The sequence below is a fragment of the Zingiber officinale genome, chromosome 1A, assembly GCF_018446385.1.
Source record: "Zingiber officinale cultivar Zhangliang chromosome 1A, Zo_v1.1, whole genome shotgun sequence".
In the NCBI taxonomy this organism is placed as follows: domain Eukaryota; kingdom Viridiplantae; phylum Streptophyta; class Magnoliopsida; order Zingiberales; family Zingiberaceae; genus Zingiber; species Zingiber officinale.
Genome location: NC_055987.1, coordinates 139,949,538 through 139,964,666, shown reverse-complemented (window position 1 = coordinate 139,964,666; position 15,129 = coordinate 139,949,538).

Genomic DNA, 15,129 nt, shown 5'->3' with positions numbered 1-15,129 from the left:
CAATATTTATTAATCAAAAGAGACCGAAGGGAAAATAAAATATTTATATTTTTTATTTATTGAGAAAAAGTTTATTAAACTATTTGTTTATGAAAAAAGAAAAGATCATGAATATAATATATAAAATTATAAAATTATTCTTACATTTTAAAATATGAAAAAGTTATTTTCAAAGTTTAAGTTGTTAGATAGCGGTATGATATCAAAATAGAATCACTTTCCGAGAACTTGAAATGAAATCCGAGTCGGAGCTCAGAATTTATTTCGCCTTCAGAAAGGAAATACTACTCACAAAATATGCTTGCTATTTAGGAATAAACACCTTGGTGTTATTCAAGTGTGTCTAAACCTCTACACTCATAGTTCTTATATAGCTTCAACAAAGTTGTAACGATAGGAAGCGGGTGCCCTTCTTTAGCCCCATCGTCCTTCCTACTCATCACCTTTGTCAGTCATTATGGACTTTACAGCACATACTGACTCGACACACCCATACTTTACATGATTCAACACACCTTTACTTTTCATAAAGTAACTTTTACAGCTAAGAGTGACTGGCGAAAAGACGGCTCTTCGAGGCTCAATCTTTTCTTCTTTACACCTGTCGAATCTTGGGCTCACCACTTGCTCCCTTGTTATGGTGGGGTTTCCTGTATTACATGATAAACATCACGTAAGGCATTGGATGCCCTCCAGAGGTCCTTTCGTGTCTCTTGAATAATTGGGAGTTTCTCTGTCCAGTAATTTTCCTTTCCGTCTTCCAGATGCCTTCTATGATTAAAGTCATATTCTTTCATTTGTTGGATAAGCTCCAACTCATTTATTGCCAGGGAGGCATTTCTAATGGACTGATCCTCAATTTCTTTCATTCGGTGGCGCTTCTGGTGTTCTTCAGGCATAATTATCTTCTTGGCAATATCATGAATTAGGTCCCCATATTCTGTTAGTAAGGGGAATTGAGTAGATCCCCCCAGACCTTCCTCTGTCAGTACTGCTATCGTCTCCTGACCTTCCATTAATCTGGACAAACTATCTGCAAAAATGTTTAACTTGCCATCAATATGTTCAAAGTTTACTTTTACTCCGGTGCCTGTTATGAAATCTGTGAAGGCGATCCATCGCACTCTAGAAGGTTTATTTTTGGCAGATTTATTGTGAAAACTGATGATTGCTTGACAATCTGTTCTTAATGTGATCTCCTCTTTGTCCAAGAAATAAATTTTTAGTGCACTCATTGTCTCCATTGCAACAAAGATTTCTGCATTAATTACGGATTTAACTGTAGGAAATTTACCGTGGCCGTAGGTGCATACTCTTTCCATACTCCTAGGATCAACTTTCTTGGGCTTCCATTTGCACACTCCTCCCCACCCAATCATTGACCCATCTGTCTCGAGAATAATATAGGCATATTCAGGAGGAATCTCTAAGTCTGGTAGCTGCTGTACTTGAGCTTTAATCTACTTTACAAGAGCCCAATCAGAAGCCTTCATTCTTTTATCCCCATGACGAGATGTCTTCTCATATAGTGGCCCAAGCTTTGAGCTTAGATTTGGTATATATGTCCTACCGTAGTTTAAAACACCTAACCACGATCTCATACCCTTCTTTTCCTTAAGCTTGTCATCCTGCACCTCAGTAATCTTCTTTATGATATGCGGTTGTAGCCATAATTTTCCTTCGCCAATTTCTGCCCCAAGGAATTCAATCCTTGGTACTGCAATCTTGCATTTAGTTGGTGATAAAATCAGCCCATGTTGCTCACATATGTTGAGCATAACTTCCAGATGCTTAATATGCTCATTTTCTATTTTTTGAGAAAACCAAAATATCGTCAATATAAACGACTATAAATTCTTCCGTACCTTTAAAGCAGAAGCCCATCTTCCTTTGAAAAACAGCCGGAGCATTCTTTAGGCCGAATGACATTACCAGCCATTCATATAACCCGGAGGGGCAAATAAAAGTTGTCCACTCAATTGATGCTAGATCCATAGCTATTTGGTGGAATCTTGATTTCAGGTCGAACTTTGAATAGATTTTGGAATTTCCCACCTTCTTTAGAATAGTATTTATCCCAGGCAAGCTATACTGATCTTTGTATGTGTTGTCGTTTAAAGTCCGAAAATTAAACACCATCCTTTCTTTGCCTTTCATCTCTTTGCATGTGGCTGGATCTATACTTGTTCCGGATTGCACAATCATGACCATAGTTCTGTGTCTTGACTTGCTGGGCTTGATTACTTTCAGCTTTAATAAGGCCTCTACATGCTTATCAAAAGCCTGCTTCATGGCCAGTGTCACATGTGATAAGGGTTTATCTTGAATGGTGATGACTGGGTTAATAATATCAATTTTGCAAGTGATTTGATTCTTCGCCCAATGTTGGAGGGGATTTTCTCCAATATAGCCTTGTTCCCTGAGCCTGGCGAGTAATGGTCCATGCTTTAACAGAATATTAGTGTTTGATGGATTATCAGCAAAGAATACATGCTCCTTGATGTCTAGATATTCCATTTCATCCAACTCTAATTCTTCAATTGCGGAGGCTACATTCTGACTTGTGATGATAGTTGTTACATTCTTGTAAAAAGTTACTGTATTACCTTCTATCCTTGAGCCTCCTTGCATGCTTATGATGAAATTACACCCAATGACCATTTGTATTCCTTCTCCTAAGGTCATTTCGAAAGAATATGTGAAGGGAACTCTTAATCTATTCTCCCCGATTATCATTTGTCCTCCTTTAAGCTTCCAATTAGCTGACTGCTTTGAATTAACTCCATTAATTACTATTGTATAAGAGTTTTCCTCTAAAGCTTGAGCTAAGACACTTCTTTTGTCAATGCAACAGGATGTGGCACCTGTATCAAGTATTACATTAACACTAAACGGTGCAATATTTGGAATTTCAAAGGTTACAATCATATTGTATAATCTGTTGACATCCCTCTTTTGATGGTATTGGCCTTCAATGGCTTTAAGTGATGTCTGTTCTTCAAGGAAAGTAACATGTTCCTTTCCTTTTTCTAATTGCTGCAAGTCTTCCAATAATTCCTGGGTTAATTCTTCCTCCTTATCCGAGTGCCTCTTCATCAATCACTCAATTTCCACTTGAAGCCTTCTATTTTCTGCTAACAGAAAATCAATATAATTGAATAATTCAGGCACTAGATTCCTTTCGTCATATTAAGTAGGAGGTGGGGGTGCCACGATTGCTTTAATACCCAAATAGTAGTCTGCGCACATGGAACAAGTAGTTAATAAACATTTTAAACAATGTACCCGCGACCTTATGCTTGTGTTCCTTCCGCAGCCTTGACACTTGATATAAAGGGTACTGACTTCCTTGTGTTATCTCCCAATCATGCTGACAATAATATTGTTCTTCAGGGATATCTATTTGCACTTGCCATCCTTGTGGTTCACCGATTAAGACAAATAGATTCTCTGGTAGAATATTGGTGGCAATATTGCAATGTTGTTCTGTGTCATGCTCTCCCTCAGATATATTGCATATTGTATCACTATCACTTTCTTCTTAATCCACACAGACCACATCATAATCTTCAGGAAGATCTAATTCTTTAAGCATTGCTACTCTTTCTTTGTTTCCCACTTTAATCCTTCATTCCCGGGCAAAATGGCCTTCTCCGCCGCATATAAAGCATTTACATTTCTTAGCTTTTGCCCTATCATTTTGATGCTTCTTCTTTATTACTCGCACGTGGGATTTGTGCGGTTTGCCTTTGTAGCTTCGAGCTTTTCTCAAGTCGTATCTCTTTATGCTTTGGTAATATCCTGGAATTGGTATCTGGGAACAAAATTATAAATCCTTTAGGCTTCTTTGCAGAGATGTCTGCTTACACATTTCCGTCAGTTCTTGATATGCATGGTGAATCTGGGGTAGTACACCAATAGTGTTTCCCCTGAATTTTTCTTGAAACTTTCTTTCCAGATAACTTCCAATGAGTGGTGGCATCTTTCGATAAAATTGCTTGACAATTCTTCATTTAAGAACATCCTTCCGATTCTAGCTGCAAGATCTTTGTATTGATTCATATAAATTATTAAATCTTTTTTTATTATGACATACCAATCATTCTAGATCCAGGTATGCTTGATTTTGTTCCGCCGTTGATCCTGAAGCTGGATCTTCCAACGTAATAATTCGTCTTATTTGGGATAAGACATTTTGGGTTTCATCTGTTGAGTTGATCATTTTGTTATGCTGGTCGGGATACATCATTCTCCATTGAATAAATATCTTCTTTTCAATCTCCCCTAAGAGATTTTCAATACATTGTACCTTGGTCCTCTTTTCTACCATATTTTTGAATCAACCACATTTGTAGTTATCGACTCCCACCTGGATATAACATCATTATATAATCCAATGTTATCAAGGAGTACTAATAACGTACCAGTCTGTTGTTGAGCCGATGGGAGGGTCCATGGTTCTCTAGACTCCCTCTTTATTTTCCCGATTTTTGCTCCAATAAATCCCGGATTTTGGTAGAGATTTTGAAATTCGGGTTGTTCTGTCGCCGGTGCATACTATGGTGGTCCCATCATGGTGTCTTCCGGTGGATTATACCTTGAGATAGCTGATGATGAAGCAAAGAGATTCTCATCTTTCTTTTGGATAGGATAATCCATTCCCAAGCCTTCCTCTAGGTCCATATGGGCTAGCATTTGCTCATCAAAAACATCTGGTTCAGCTAAGTAAAAAGAAGTGGAAGAGCTATACCCACCACCTTCCGTATAGAATGAGTTAAGCCATTCGTCGTCAGTTGTGAGGACATGTAAGTGATGATGGTTGCTTGATGCAAAGTTTCTATCGCTTATCTTTGGTAGGAGTGCATCCATTAATCTTTCCCATTCTGGGCTTCCGATTTTAGTTGTCTGGTGGACCGTCAGGGGAGGAGTGGTGCGGGTTATTTGGTTATCTGTAGTAGTAGATCCGAAACCATTGTCTCCTCTGACAGTCTTCGACAAATCTATGACCTGCATGACTTCTGGGATGGCTATTCTTTCTAAGATTAGCTGCGCAATTGCTTCCCCTTTATTTAGTACCAGATTTCCATATGTTATCTTAAAAATAAGGATTTTTTACTTCACCTCGAAAATCACTGTCTATGACTCACGCCCCAATCTGTATACTTTTGTGCCATGCTACTCCAGATCGTGGGGCTATTCTTCCATAGTATCTATCAGGTATTGAGAATGCTAAGCGTTCCTGCACATCTGGTTTCATGTAATTCTAGAGTAAAAAAGAGTTCCTCTAGGGTACTTATCTCTAGGTCCTTTGAGATATAGTAGGCATCGATTATCGAGGACCATTCTAGAGTCTTGGGAAAGGCATTGAGTGCGTAGCGTATCGAGTCTCGGTTGGTTACTATTTCACCGAAGTTTTTAAGTCCGATGATTAGTTCTTTGACCTTCGCGTGTAGATCGACTACCTTCTCACCTTTTTTTGGACGGATATTTGTCACTTTGTTCCGAAGTATGTCTTGTCTTATGAGCTTGGCTTCGGATGTGCCTTCGTGGAGTTTCAGGAATTTTTCCTAGAGTTCTTTGGCCGACGAGTAGCTCTCGATGAGGTTGACTTCTTGAGGCGGCAACACGCTCAGCAAGTGATATTCTGCTTGGTTATTTGCTATGGAATCATTTTGTTCTTTCTTCGTCCAAAGACTGTTGGGGTTTTCGGGCTGCGAAAACTGCGTTTTCGCGTCGCGGAAACCCCGAAAGCCCCGAAGCCAACGGATCCGTGAAAAAAAAAATTCTAAAACTATGAATACGATTTCTACCGAGATCTACTCCTAGATCTACATGGAAAATGGTTATATCTTTGAAGCGAAGCCCTTCGCGTTCCCGCTCGTCCAAACGGTGCCGGATCTCAAGAGTATCAAAATAGATACTCCTCTAGAAGTATCCACACGAACTAATTAGGTGGAGAAAGACCTAAATGAAGGTGTGCTAGCACCTTGATAGGTCACGGCAAGAGAGGAGAAGAGGGAGAGGGAGAGCTTGAGAGGAAGAAGATGGAATAATGCCTTGAATGAAATGAATCCCATTCATTCCACCTAAGTGGCCGACCACATTCACAAGGTGTAACCCCCATCCTCATTAAATGTAGCCATTAAAGAGAATAACTTTGTAACCCCCATGAGGTGACACACTTTGATGATGTGACACATCATCATTAGTCCTCCTAATGCCAAATCACTAATGATGTGGCAAATAGTCAAGTCAAACTTGACTCTTCCTCTTCCTCTCAAGTCAAGTCAAACTTGACCAAATCTCTCCCATGGTTGATCTAATCCAACCATTTGATTCAAGCCAACTTAATATAATGAATCTAATTCATTTAATTAAATTGATTCAATGAGTCATAATCTAAATTAGACTCATTGAACACATGAATCAACTTGAGTCTAACTCAATTAGCCCAATTAGGATTACTCTTAATCCAATTTAATTCATCAAATGAATCTAATTCTCTTGGTTCATCATATGAACCTAATCTCCATCTAATTGTTCTTAGTGTGTGACCCTATAGGTTCTTGTAACGTTGGCAATGCCCCTAAACCCATTTAGGAGCATAAGTAGTGAACGGTATCTAGCAACACATCATTACTACCCAAGTTACAAGAATGTTGAGATCCAACATCACCTTGTGACTACTAATTGTGACTCCTCACAAAATAAGAGACTAATTACTGAGACAGAAACACAAAGAGTCTTACTTGGTTTGCAATCAGAAGATTGCTAATCCAAGGAGAATGAAGTGCACTTTTATGACGATCTCCTTCGGACGGAGTAGCCTCTTACAACGTTAACAGCTCACAAATGAAAGTAGAACAGAAAGAAATGAATTACAAGTTGTTATTTAAACTACTGGAAATAGAGCTATATTTATAGCACTATTTTGAGCGCTTGGAAGAGTTCTGGGCGCTGGAGTGGGATAGAATTCTATCCCCGACGCGTCAGTCAATGGACATGTTAAATCTGATAAGAGTTACGTTCCGGGTGCCCAGAATGGCTCTGAGTGCCTGGACCCATAAAAGTCAACATGATTGACTTTTTCAGTCCGGACCCTCTGCTCCGGTTCTACTCGCCCCGGTCTGGGTCTTCCATTCCGGTTCCGCTCGCTTGGGTGATCTCGACCATCTGGAATAGGGCTCACTCGAACCCAATTTCTGGCCTTCTCCTCGAGTAGCCTTCCTCCCCGGCTTTTTGTCCCTTGAATGTCGCGTACGTTCTTCTCGTCCACCGGTGTACTCTTCCATGACACCTCGTCCCTCGGACACACTGAGCCCGTTGGCTCTCTCCCGTGTCGTCCTTCCCGCTAGTCGTGTCTTCCGCTCGACTTCCTGTGCTCCTAAGCTCTTGCACACTTAGACACAGGGGTTAAACCAAACAGGGCCTAACTTAATTTGTTTAATCACATCAAAACAACCTTAGGGTTCTAACAACAACAACTTCTATAATCGCTTTCCTAGTTATTTCTGAGCTTTCAGTGTGTATAAAAGGCTTCTCCACCTTCAGAGAAGGAGATTCTTAGTGAGCTTTTCAACCGTATTGGATTAACAACCAACTAGGTTGTAACGAACACTACAAAAAAACAGTCTATTAGGGACGACAGTTTGCAACGAATTTAAATTTTGTTCCAAACTTTCCAACAAAATTTGCAACAAAATAATAAATTGTTCTGAATTAGCAACGAATTTAGCAACAAAATAAATTCGTTGCAAATTATCAACAAAATATATTTTGTCGCTAATATTGTTGCAAGTTAGCAACAAAGAATAAAATTTGTTGCAAATTTTGGAATGAATAATTTATTCGTTGCAAATATTTGCAACGAATAGTATTTTTGTCGCAAATATTGCAACGAAACTATTATTTGTTGGAACTCCCCAACAAATATATAATTTATCGCAATTCTACAGTAAAAAAATTTGCAGGATAAGGTTTCCAACGAATTGGCAAATTCGTTGGAACCATTTCCAACGAATCTGCCAATTCGTTGGAAATCTCCAACGAATTACAGATTTGTTGCAAAGTATGGTATATCTTAAAAACCCGTTTGACCGACCTATAGACCTCAGAATCGAATGAAACAAGTTCCTATGTGCTCCTCTTGGTCTCCTGATTCTATAGATGAGCTCAAATATTTTTTTTTGAAATAATATGAATTTTTAACATCTAGGTCAATTGAATTTGAGCTTAAAAGTGTTAGAGTTTTAAATCAAATTGGAGTATAGTTGAACTTGCTAGATTTAAAAAATGATGTTCGAGTGCTCAAAACGAGGGAAAATCAATTTGGTGGCGTTCGTAAGGTTCTCGTGATTATATCCATGAATTAAAAATAATTACGGAGCTAATTTATGTTGATTTGTGAATTTTTAAACTTGAGTTTATATTTTCTAACACATTGGGGATTAAAAAAATAAAGGAAAAAATATATGAAATAAAAAAAATATTTGAGGACATATATGAAGTTAGGACAAATAGAGGAGCACACAGGAACTAGTTTCATCCAATTCGGAGGTCTCTAGGTCGGTCAACCGTGGATTTAAGAAACTGTAGGGTTTCCAACGAATTTGTAATTCGTTGGAGATTTCCAACGAACTGGCAGATTCGTTGGAAACATTTCTAACGAATCTGCCAATTCGTTGGAAATCTCCAACGAATTACAGATTCGTTGCAAAGTATGGTATGACTTAAAAATCCGTTTGACCGATCTAGAGATCTCGGAATCAGATGAAACAAGTTCCTGTGTGCTCCTCTTGGTCTCATGATTCTATAGATGAGCTCAAATATTTTTTTTTGAAATTAGATGAATTTTTAACATCTAAGTCAATTGGATGAAATTGAATTTGAGCTTGAAAGTGTTAGAGTTTTAAATCAAATTGGAGTATAGTTGAACTTGCTAGATTTAAAAAATGATGTTCGAGTGCTCAGAACGAGGGGAAATTAGTTTGGTGGCGTTCGTAAGGTTCTCGTGATTATATCCATGAATTAAAAATAATTATGGAGCTAATTTATGTTGATTTGTGAATTTTTAAACTTGAGTTTATATTTTCTAACACATTGGGGATTAAAAAAATAAAGGAAAAAAAAATATGAAATAAAAAAAATATTTGAGGACATATATGAAGTCAGGACAAATAGAGGAGCACACAGGAACTAGTTTCATCCAATTCGGAGGTGTCTAGGTCGGTCAATCGTGGATTTAAGAAAATGTAGGGTTTCCAACGAATCTGTAATTCGTTACAAAGTATGGTATGGCTTAAAAACACGTTTGACCGACATAGAGACCTCGGAATCGGATGAAACAAGTTCCTATGGGCTCCTCTTGGTCTCATGATTCTATAGATGAGCTCAAATATTTTTTTTGAAATTAGATGAATTTTTAACATCTAGGTCAATTGGATGAAATTGAATTTGAGCTTGAAAGTGTTAGAGTTTTAAATCAAATTGGAGTATAGTTGAACTTGCTAGATTTAAAAAATGATGTTTGAGTGCTCAGAACGAGGGGAAATCAGTTTGGTGGCATTCGTAAGGTTCTCGTGATTATATCCATGAATTAAAAATAATTACGGAGCTAATTTATGTTGATTTGTGAATTTTTAAACTTGAGTTTATATTTTCTAACACATTGGGGATTAAAAAAATAAAGGAAAAAAAATATATGAAATAAAAAAATATTTGAGGACATATATGAAGTCAGGACAATAGAGGAGCACATAGAAACTGATTTCATCCAATTCGGAGGTCTCTAGGTCGGTCAACCGTGGATTTAAGAAAATGTAGGGTTTCTAACGAATCTGTAATTCGTTGGAGATTTCCAACGAACTGGCCGATTTGTTGGAAACATTTCCAACGAATCTGCCAATTCGTTGGAAATCTCCAACGAATTATCTCCAACGAATTGGCAGATTCGTTGCAAAGTATGGTATGGCTTAAAAACCCGTTTGACCGACCTAGAGACCTCGGAATCGGATGAAACAAGTTCCTGTGTGCTCCTCTTGGTCTCATGATTCTATAGATGAGCTCAAATATTTTTTTTTGAAATTAGATGAATTTTTAACATCTAGGTCAATTGGATGAAATTGAATTTGAGCTTGAAAGTGTTAGAGTTTTAAATCAAATTGGAGTATAGTTGAACTTGCTAGATTTAAAAAATGATGTTCGAGTGCTCAGAATGAGGGGAAATCAGTTTGGTGGCGTTTGTAAGGTTCTTGTGATTATATCCATGAATTAAAAATAATTACGGAGCTAATTTATGTTGATTTGTGAATTTTTAAACTTGAGTTTATATTTTCTAACACATTGGGGACTAAAAAATAAAGGAAAAAAAATATGAAATAAAAAAAATATATTTGAGGACATATATGAAGTCAGGACAAATAGAGGAGCACACAGGAACTGGTTTCATCCAATTTGGAGGTCTCTAGGTCGGTCAACCGTGGATTTAAGAAAATGTAGGGTTTCCAATGAATCTGTAATTCGTTGGAGATTTCCAACGAACTGGCAGATTCGTTGGAAACATTTCCAACGAATCTGCCAATTCGTTGGAAATCTCCAACGAATTACAGATTCGTTGCAAAGTATGGTATGACTTAAAAACCCGTTTGACCGACTTAGAGGCCTCGGAATCGGATGAAACAAGTTCCTGTGTGCTCCTCTTGGTCTCATGATTCTATAGATGAGCTCAAATATTTTTTTTGAAATTACATGAATTTTTAACATCTAGGTCAATTGGATGAAATTGAATTTGAGCTTGAAAGTGTTAGAGTTTTAAATCAAATTGGAGTATAGTTGAACTTGCTAGATTTAAAAAATGATGTTCAAGTGCTCAGAACGAGGGGAAATCAGTTTGGTGGTGTTCGTAAGGTTCTCGTGATTATATCCATGAATTAAAAATAATTACGGAGCTAATTTATGTTGATTTGTGAATTTTTAAACTTGAGTTTATATTTTCTAACACATTGGGGATTAAAAAAATAAAGGAAAAAAATATATGAAATAAAAAAAATATTTGAGGACATATATGAAGTCAGGACAAATAGAGGAGCACACAGGAACTGGTTTCATCCAATTCTGAGGTCTCTAAGTCGGTCAACCGTGGATTTAAGAAAATGTAGGGTTTCCAACGAATCTGTAATTCGTTGGAGATTTCCTTGGAAACATTTCCAACGAATCTGCCAATTCGTTGGAAATCTCCAACGAATTACAGATTCGTTGCAAAGTATGGTATGACTTAAAAACCCGTTTGACTGACCTAGAGACTTCAGAATCGGATGAAACAAGTTCCTGTGTGCTCCTCTTGGTCTCATGATTCTATAGATGAGCTCAAATATTTTTTTTTTGAAATTAGATGAATTTTTAACATCTAGGTCAATTGGATGAAATTGAATTTGAGCTTGAAAGTGTTAGAGTTTTAAATCAAATTGGAGTATAGTTGAACTTGCTAGATTTAAAAAATAATGTTCGAGTGCTCAAAATGAGGGAAAATCAGTTTGGTGGCGTTCGTAAGGTTCTCGTGATTATATCCAAGAATTAAAAATAATTACAAAGCTAATTTATGTTGATTTGTGAATTTTTAAACTTGAGTTTATATTTTCTAACACATTGGGGATTAAAAAAATAAAGGAAAAAAATATATGAAATAAAAAAAATATTTGAGGACATATATGAAGTCAAGACAAATAGAGGAGCACACAGGAACTGGTTTCATCCAATTCGGAGGTCTCTAGGTCAGTCAACCGTGGATTTAAGAAAATGTAGGGTTTCTAACGAATCTGTAATTCGTTGGAGATTTCCAACGAACTGGCAGATTCGTTGGAAACATTTCCAACGAATTTAAGATTTGTTGGAAACATCTCCAACGAATTTAATATTCGTTGCAACTAACCCTAATTATTTATCCCGGCCCAATCCAACGAATCTGCCTCTTCTCTTCACCTCTTCTCTTGACGTAATTTGTGCGTGACGGCGGGCGATTTTTGTAACAACCCAAATTTCTCCATTTTGAGTCCCAAAAGTAATTTAAAATGCTATAAAAAAATTCTAGAGATTTTTAGAAATTTTTAGAGTATTTTTATGTAATTTTTGGAGTTAGTTTGGTATTTTTACCAAGAGGAAGAAATTTAAAAAAAAAATGTTGAAGCCGGATTTTGAACCCAAGACCTCGGACCCGAACTAGGTTTTAACCGAACTCAGCCAACCAACCGGTCTACAAGAGTTTTGTTAATCAAGTATGGAGTGAAATATATTTAAGCTATAGTTGGAACGTTTAAAATAAATTGGAATAAAAAGTGGGCGGCGGATCGAATCCGAGACCTTTGACCCGAGCAAAACCCGCCTGACCAGCTGTGCTGGCGGCCGGTGTTAATTAAGGAAAGGGATGAATAATACTTAAGCAGTAGTTAGATAATAAGAACCCTAGAGATAAAAGAGAACTTAGGTTTATTTTCTCCCGACCCGAAACCGTTTCCTCCTCCTTCTCGCGGCGTGACGTCGTTCTTCTCTCGGGCGGAAACATGAAGGAGCTAGGGTTTCCTCCCTCCGGCAGCCGGCGAAGGCTTTTTCCGGCCGGTCTTCACCCGTGCGTGACCACCTCGACGCGGGGAGCTCGGAAACACAAAGGAGCCGCGAGATTTGAAGTTTCTCCGAACCCTAGAAGTTCCTTTCTCCGGCAGTAAGTCCAAGAAAACTCAATGTAAGTGCTTACTCACCTGCGGTAAGATAGTTTCGAGCCTTTGATTTAGAGTTTCTCTTGTTTTGTGAATGTGCCGTGAGGAATTTTGGATTTCCAGGAATTTGGTTTCGTTTTTGTTTCCGAATTTTGGTTATGGAGATTGTTGTTTAGGGCTTGCTGTCATGAGACTCAAAGAAAGAACAAGAAAGGGATTAAGTATGTTGAGCACGTTGAGCATCCTGTTCTTTATGAATTTCTACCGTGGCATTCAGTTTCGGGTTTAGTTTTGATTTCCTTTTAACCTTTAAAACATACTGTTAAGAAGTGTGGTTGCTAAGGGATGATTTGTATAAGCTTGAGCATGTAGTTTGAATTCTTTCGCCTCTATGATAAAGTACATCCAATCCAGACATGTTTAGATTTGGGCATCTGTTGTATCGTTTATGTAATGGGTTTTTCCGAAGCATGAAGTAGGGAGCAAGGAATTTATATTGCTACCGTGAGTTGCTGTGCAGTTTGGAATTTGCTGTTCTAAGCAATGAGCATGAAGAACAGTTAGGATTTTGGGTTTCCAGTAGCAAATTGTTACAGTAGAAATTCCTTCATTAATTTCCTTGAGATAGCATGAGTATATAGGAAGGATTTGGTATAGATATTGGAGAACTTGCTTGAAATCAATTTGTTGTCATAGGTTTATGTGGATTTATACTGTGAATAATCTGTTTTGAAGGAAGTTGGTGTAGGTTATGTTGCGGCTTTGTTTTGGTATAGCGGTTTTGATTTCTATAGAATAGATTTGAGAAGTTTTGAATCTGAATTATGTTCCTTGCATGGCTTCCACTGAATTGTTGGTTGAGTTAGTTTCAATAGTTAGGAATGATTCGAAGATTTGATTTCTCCTTAGTGTTCTGTTGTAGCATGCTTAAAGAAGGTCTGATTGCTCCTTAGTGACCTGTTGTAGAATACTTGAAGAGGATTTGATTGTTTCTATGTAGTTCCATTGTAGCAAGCTTAAGGAAGATCTGAATACCCCTTTGTAGTTCTGTTGAAGTGCGCTGTCATGAAATCTATTTCAGAACAGTTTTGTTTGGTAAAGCCTACTGTTGGTTTCGGTGTGCTGGGCAAGGATCAAGGACAGCCCATAAGTTCGTATTAGCTTTAGATCGTAGGTTGGTTTCATTGATATTGCTTAGTGCTGTTTGCTTGAGCATGGGGAGTTAATATTCAAGTAATCAGATCCCAAGAATTTGCATTCATTTATGTCATTCTTGGCTGTTAAAATTTGGTTTCCAGTAGTTTGCTGTGGCTTCTTGTTTTTGAAGTTCTAGTAGTTTCTTTTATTTTAGTTTTAATGCATGAGTGCTTGAATGCAGAATTTTTGGTTAAGTTGTATGTGGATTTGTACTTAGTTTGTGTGCAGATTTTTGCTAGAGTTTATGTGCAGGAATTTATCAGCTAAGAATGCAGAATTTCGAGTAGCATGTTATGTAGATTCTTAGTTAAGCTTTGCATTTAGGAGCAGTGCTGATCTTTGCATATTGTAGCATTTCAGATTTTGGTGTGGAGACAGGAAGGGTATAATGGAAAGATTTAGTGAATTTCCAAAGTTGATATGGGTTTGTAGTTCAACGTTTCTAGAATTGTGGATAGATTTAGTACTCCATGACGTAAAAGTAAGGGGATTGTTGTTCCTTGTATTGGCATCGAATTCTTTTGTTATGGACAGATTTTGGTAAATGTTAGATCAATTCTGAGCATGATTTCTACTCTTTCTAAATGACCCTAAATGTTGGTACAACACTTGTTTAATGACAAAACCTTTCTTTTAGATAGGGTAATGGTTAGTTCAGATAACTCTCTATCATGACTAAATGAGCAAGATTGTAGAATGAGTAGAGTTGAAGTATACCTCATGTTAGCTGATTTTGGGTAGTTGTGATCCATTGATTTTACAATATTTGAATGTTACTGCACTATTGAGGTTTAATGTAGTTACTTCACCTAATTGCTTAGGAGGTTTGGAATTATGGAACAACTAAAGTTGTAGTCCTTATTTAAAAAAAAAAAACAAATTTGAGGTTTAGATATGCTTCTTTGCTACCATCCATTTAAGCATACAGATTTGAGTTTCCTTGTTACCTCAATATGCAAAACTCCAATCTTAGAGCAGATTTCTAGTTCCTTATGTTATTAGATGTGCATGAGTAGCCTTTCTTTTAAGACAATCAGTTTCTAGATTCTTTAGAGTTTATAGTGCAGAATTGTGTAGTTTAATATGCAGAATTGTGTTTATTCTGTGAAACTCTAGAATTTTTATGCATATAGTGTTCTATTAAACTCTTTTAGGGGTTATGAGTGATTATAAGTAAGAAAAGACCAAGGTCTTAAATTGATCCTAAATTCCAGAAGTTTAGGAT